A 7,374-nucleotide genomic window follows, 5' to 3' on the forward strand; every position below is an offset into this window, starting at 1 on the left:
TGAAGAGAAAATATATACTTATTCTTATAATAGCTCTCTTTCAGAGTTTTAAGATTTTAAATATGTAATCTTTTTATATCAATAATTTTTAAAATCTCATTATACCCTACACCACTATGTGGAAAGGGTATTATAAGTTTGTTTTGGTAAAAATTCATGTAACTCCGCGAAATATTCGTCGGAGACCCCCAATGTGGTATACCAATCTTCATATCTCGGCGAGATAAAGCGATTTTGAGATGTGTGTCCGTCCGTGTGTCCGTCTGTCCATTATAAATTGTAATCAAACTACAGGCCGCAATTATAGACCGATCGTCACGAAATTTGGTATGGAGGTCGGTTTCACATCAGAATAGATCGCTATTTTAATTGGCGATGATCGTGAAATATTTAGCGGGTGAAAAGGACCAAAAACATAATTTTTATCCGATTTTGTAGCTGTTCTGTAGGTCGCAATAATAGTCCAATCGCCTCGAAATTTCAAATAAGGTAAGACTATATGACAAAGAAGAAGCTTGCAATTTGAGATGGCGATCATATAATATTTAGAGGGTTAAATGGACCACAACTTTTGTGTGAAAATTGTGAAAATTTTTAATATACAGCTTATATCTTTGTTCCTGAAAGACGCATTCCTTCCCCGTGAGATATATTTCGAAGACGATCTCTTGATCTTTCCATTGATGTCAATTATGTTGATATACGTGATCAGATAACAGAGTTAAAGCCTTATATCTCCAGTTTTTTGTTGTTGTTTTTTGTTGTAATCATAAACACGCTAGAGGTAGCAATTATAGTTCAATAGTCACGAAAATTCGCACGAGGTAAGAGTTAATGTTGAAAAAAACGCCTATAATTTTGTATGATGATCTGATATTATTTAGAGCCATTACTTTTGTATGAAAAATTTACAAATTTTATTTTTGGTCCATATTTTAATTTCTGGAGGGCATATGCCGGCAAAGTAGCGTTCATATGGAAAAAGAACTACTGACCTTTCCCCTGATCCAAATTGCAATAATGAGTCTGCTAGATAACGGGCCTACTGCCTACTATATAATGGGGTTTCTGTCGAGAAACACAATTTCCTCCCATGCTACAAATTGTCGATATCATGACAGAGAAATTTTCAGTTAAATTGTCCAAATGGATGTTTTATAAGAATATTGCAGCATGGGGTCGCCTCGCCACTTATTTTATACCTCAGGATTTACGGTAAAGAGGATATATACAAAATACGACTAAGGATGTGTCTAATCGAAATTATGATTTTGGACTTCAAGTATGTTTGGACGAAATTTGTATTAGACAATTTAGAGTCTATTTAGCCCAGTCCGTTCATCTGTCTCTCTTACTGTCTACCTGTCTGGTGGGCACGAAAATTTTATACTTCAAAATATTTTGTCCAAACTTAGTTTAAGTTCGAATATACGCTATATAGGTCCACACCTTCCCCACAGAAGTTCAAATTTTTTTTCGAAAAATTGTGTTAACGACAGGGACGTAGCCAGGATTTCATTTCGGGGGGGCCCACCTGGCCAAAATTTTGAAAGTTCATGTTAGCGAAAATTTCTTATTTAGCAAAGATGTAAACCTTATTTTAGACTTATATTACTGATGAAATAATGTTCATTACTATAATTTAATTAAAATGACGTAAGATCTCTAGGCCAATGTCCCTTGTTTTTTTGACAATATATCAGAGTTAATATATGTTCAAAACAATGGATATATTAATAATCACATATATTTTTGGGCGTATCATTTATCAAATAACTCACAACTACAGTGAATGTTATGTAATTCAGTGATATCACTTCGGTAAGACCAAAAGAAAGAGTATACAATCGGAAACCCTTAGGAATATCTTAACATTTCAAAATCACGGCTTCAATTTTCCATTCCAATTATATTGAGCAATTTATGGAAGGAAAATGGGATTAGTAGAGAATTGATTTATGCAAAGGGAACGTTCGGATATCATGGCGTTATCCAGTAGTATTTTTTATATTTACAGGTATATTCAGGAGTTATATAAATAAAGGAAAAAAAAGCCGAGATACGTGTCTTCTTTTTTGTCTTTTATCACGCTGCCGTGTCAGAATATGGTCAATTTCGGAAATCCAATCGTTGTTATTGTCATAAAGAAACCAATTGTAGTTATTTCCCTAAGTATATTTTGGTGTCCAATCGTAGATCTTATCGCAAAGAATTTCTGAAGGCTGATAGTGGTTTTCTTGATAGAGAACTAATGCTGAGCAATAGTGAGTCTACCCATGATGAAATTCTAGCACCCAATCGCGGAACAATGGTCGGACTTCTCTTATAGAAATTCTGGTTTCCTATCGTAAATCTTCTCATAAGTTGATCAGGAACTAGGAAAACTCTGGCAACCAGTCCTTAACTCTTTTAAAATGAAATTCTAGCACCAATCCAAGGTCTATACATGTATACATTCTTTCAGCAAAAATCCATAAAAATATGAAATTAATTAATTAATAAACAAAAAGACCTCTCCGGAAACGCTTTGCTTTTTTGCAACAAGCGTTCTCGGGTCCCCTATTACTACAGTACAAGTTTATTCAGGTGCAAGTACATACTTCCAGAGAAAATGACCCGAAAGCTGTAAACACCTACGGCAATCATGTGTAGTGGTTGGTGCGCACGACAACTTTCTAACCGGATACTGCGTTGGTCCAAACTTTATTTATCGCGATATTTCTGCGAGCCTTATATAATGTTCGAAGATGGTGATTTTCGGTCTGGTATTTTCCCTCAAATTTCAAGAATTTTAGCTAAAGCGGTATGTGCGATTTTTTTGAATGGACCAAACTTTGGATTTAGTAATATTTGGTCCAAACTTAGTTTAAGATCGAAAATGAACCACAATGGTGAAGAACTGAAATGATTGGTGGGCGCAATAACTTTTAAAAGAAATGACCCCCAAAATAATATCTACTTCCAAAATAAACTATGTTGGTCCGGTCCATTTGTTCAGGTACCTTCTCCGCAACACTTGGATCAATGATAAAATCCATATTTTGTTGGCAAGTTCATCACGCTGCTCTTTAATCAAATTTAAATGGAAGGTGCATACACCTGGGAAGTTTTTGCGGATTCTGAAACTACAATGTTCATAGATGAGAAAAATAAAAAAAAATCGCCCGAGCGTTTTTTAAATAAATCGCGATTCAAGATGATATATTTAGGGATTGTTTATGTTTTTGCGATTCTGCTTGGAAACCGCAAGTCCTATCAAAATGGGAATAAAAAAATGTTGTAGCTATCAAAATTCTCTACAAGATTGACCTCAATGATATTTTCGTAGGTTTTACAACTTTTGAGATATAGGAGTTGAAATTGTGACAATTCAAATTCAATTCAATTTTGTATCGTCTCCTTATAAAACAATGTCATGACTGCAATTTCCCAACTTAAACCTATATATCTAAAAAATGGTACAAACTAGGAAAAATTACATAAGCCAGTCTTGTAGAGATTTTTCACAGCTATAAGATTTTCTCAGGTCCCATGCCGATAAGACTTGCCGTATTCAAGCAAAATCGCAAAACCCTAACAAAAACCTACACATTTAAACTGAGCTTCTTTATCTCAAAAATGGTGCAGCCTTACAACAAATCATAAACGTCAATCCTGTAGAGAATTTTCACAGCTACAAAATTTTCTTTAGCTCCATTTCGATTGGACTTGCGGTTTCCAAGCAAAATCGTGAAACCCTAAAAACACCTAAAAATGTGAATTTTGACCGCGATTTATTTAAAAATCCCAGCAGCGATTTTTTCTTGTTTTTAGATTTTTCTCATATATGAATATTGCTGTTTCAGAATTCACAAGAACTTCCTCTGTGCAAGCTGTTTTCATTAAAAGTTAGTTAAGGCGCACCCTTCATGACACTGTTTTATAAGGGGGCGATACAGTCAGTGCATTGTCCCAATTTGAACTTCAATATCTCAAAAATTGTAAAACTTACGAAAATACCGTAAAGGTTAATCTTGTAGAGAATTTTCATAGCTTTAACATTTTCTTCAGTCTCATTTTCATAGAACTTGCGGTATCTAAGCAAAATCGTGAAAACGTAAACAACCCCTAAAAATGTCAACTTGAATCGCGATTTATTTAAAAAGCGCTCCGGCGATTTTTTTGTTTTTTGATTTTTATCATCTATGAACATTGTTGTTTCAGAATCCGCAAAAACTTCCTAGGTGTAAGCACCTTTCATTTAAATTTGATTCGAGAGCACCGTGTCATACATCCGCAAATGGCTACACAATTCTGAAAATCTCCTAATACATAGCTTTGGGTTAAGGGATTTTGGTTGTGTAGCCGTTGTTCGATCTGTCCATAGATAAACGTTTCAGTTCACACAGGCTCAGGTTATATTCCAGTCCGCAAAGCCGGCTGATACTTGTTGAGATTTTGACGAAGACAAGTTTTTTTATTTCGTTTGTCGCCACAAAGTCCTTTGTGGAAGAAGGAAAAAAGGATCATTTCTAGAAATGTATATCCATTGAAAGTACTTCCCAAAATACAATTCAATGAGTAATCGACAGAAAAATCCCTGAAGATGAAATTCAATGTAATTTCGAAATATTGGAAAAAATATGCAATAAAAAAATATAAACTTTAACCTCAATAATCTTTATTTTACTATCTTTCGAAAGGTCAAACAAAACATAAAAATACGACAGAAAAATTCTTTTTTTTTTACTAATTTGTAGCAAGAGACCAGTTTCAAATAATCTCAATGGGCGACACTGTGGTGGAACAGAATTATATCATAATAAATGGTTGATATAGTTTTTTTTTTGCAAATTTTAAACATAATAAAGAATTTGTAATTGTTATGATGTTCAAAATAGTTCATTACAAAAGCGTGTTAGAAACTATATACAAAAATTTAAAACCACAAACATTTAGCAACGATTTTATCTTTTATTCTTGAATTGCTTTTATCAAAAATTTCAAAAACGAAAGATCTCAAGAATGTTTTTTTTTCTAGATGTTGTTTATAAGCCAAAGTATTGTTCTGAACTATGTAACACTTGCAGTTAGCCTAAAATTACGAATAAACGCTTAAACAACATCTTAAAATTTAACAACAACTATGCGGAAAATTGCCAAAAAGCCTAACGTGTTCATTAGTCTTTATACTTTCAAATATGTTGGACAATAAGTATACCAATGTAGTTAAATAATTCTCTGTAATACTTCCCAGTTGTTCGGGTAACTAGGGAATAACTAACAATTTTGCTGGCTACTGGTAAACACCCCTAGTTACCACCCAATCTACTCGCAATGCTATAGACTGGTGAATTTAACATGGGGATGTCATAGGAAGGGGTCTATTGTCCCCTCACTGCATTACCAGTAACCACCCAATTCGATAGTCATTTGAAAGGCAATTGTCCCCTCACTGCATTACCAGTAACCACCCAATTAGACAGTCATGTGAAGGGCAATTGTCTCCTCAGTGCATTACCAGTAACCAGTCAATTCGGTGGTCAGAAATGATAGCCCAAATCACTAGTAAGTTGTAATCAGAATACCAGTTTGAATAACACAATTATAACAGTTAATCTGTATATTTCGAATATGCGCTAACAACGCTTTATTTAATTACATGACATGGATAAACATACATACATATATTATAAAGGACAATTTAATGTTAACCTTTAAATTGCTTGATATTGAAACTTATGCGTGAATCCTTGATACTGGGACTTATGTTGCTTATGCTTATTTGGTCCTGGGAATGTGCATCTCAAGTGTGCCTCAAATAATTCAGATGTACCTGAAATAAAATGCATAAAATTTTAATGAGATAATTAAAAATGCCTTGTCCCAAAAAGTACCTATACCTACCAAATATTCTTCTAAAAATATTCATCCGTTTTTAATTTAGCCCGATAACATGTTTGTTGCATCTTTATTTAACAATAAGTTTTTGCACATCAAACAAAAAACTTTTTTAATTCAGAATAAAAAATAAATTTTATACAAAATGACAATACATTTATTCTATTTTGTTTTCAAAAAGAGAAATAATGTTGAAAAGAGATTACAAGAGAGAAACGTTGTCGATTACACTATCCATCGGTAGTCTATAAAATAGTCAATATATTACACACCGCATTACCTGTAACTAGCGAATTGACATGATATGCAGGGGACGCCCTTTTCCAGTGAGAAAAGCAAGCTTTAGGTTATTTTATTTGCCATTTTTGGGTGTAAAGTAACTAGGATCAATGAGTAACTAGTTACATGCTATGTAAAAGTGGGCAATTGCTATTTATTGAACAACTGGGTTCCTCCAAATACTTTAAATATTTCTTGAAAAATTTAAAACATTTTAAAATTTTATTCAAAATTTAAAAAAATGTGTAGCATAAGCTAATATCCTATGGGATCGAAAATCATTTCGGGTGGGGGGGGCCCGGGCCCCCCTGGCCCCCCCTGGCTACGTCGGTGGTTAACGATAACTGGCGAAGTGAGCAATCGATCGATAGATTGGGTAAGACTATATACAAAATTCGGAAGAGTGACATGTAAGAGTCCTCTCGATTATTTTTGAATTTTTTTCAGCAGATTGTCTTGCAGACCCCTTTACGATGGTACAATTGCAATAGCAAGTCCATACAAGAAACCCTGAAAAACAGACAAGAAACCTGAGGATGAGGGTATATCATACTATCTTCTTTGGTGTGTAATTGAATATGAATAATTTTGGGATTTATACATTTGTTTGCATGCAAATTATTTGAATTTATATTCATTAGTATTTCTACCGGTATAAAATATATTTTTGATATCACAATATATACCCACAATGAACTATTTTTGAAATACACTGAAAAGCACAAAACTACGTGAGGACGATAGATCTACAATAAACTCACAAATTTCCGAAATATCAAATATCAGAGATGTAGCAAATTGCATTGTATATATGTATATTTATTTATTTTAGGTTTTTCCAAAAAGGAACCTGATATTCAAAGACAATTTGAAGGTTTAGCAGGAGGGACTAATCAATGAATTTTCCAATATTTTTTCCACAAACATCCCAGTAGGGACAAGGGAGGCTTCTCTTATATCAATGGATTCATATTATGTTATTGTTTTTATTTATTATTTTTATCGCCGAGTCCGAACGGCGTGTCCTAGAGACGTTTTTCATGGCTAAAATACTCAGGAAATATCGTAAACATTATTAAGGAGTATTTTGCCACCGTTGAAAATTTGATTCAGCGTGCAAAGTGGTTGCACATAGCTGATTCTTAGAGGTTGTGGTGTAGGGTATGACATGGTCGGCCCATTCCGACCATAGCCTTTGCTCACTTGTTTTAAGAT

This window comes from Musca autumnalis, unplaced genomic scaffold (assembly GCF_047663935.1).
Source record: "Musca autumnalis isolate F117 unplaced genomic scaffold, ASM4766393v1 scaffold_42, whole genome shotgun sequence".
Lineage (NCBI taxonomy): Eukaryota > Metazoa > Arthropoda > Insecta > Diptera > Muscidae > Musca > Musca autumnalis.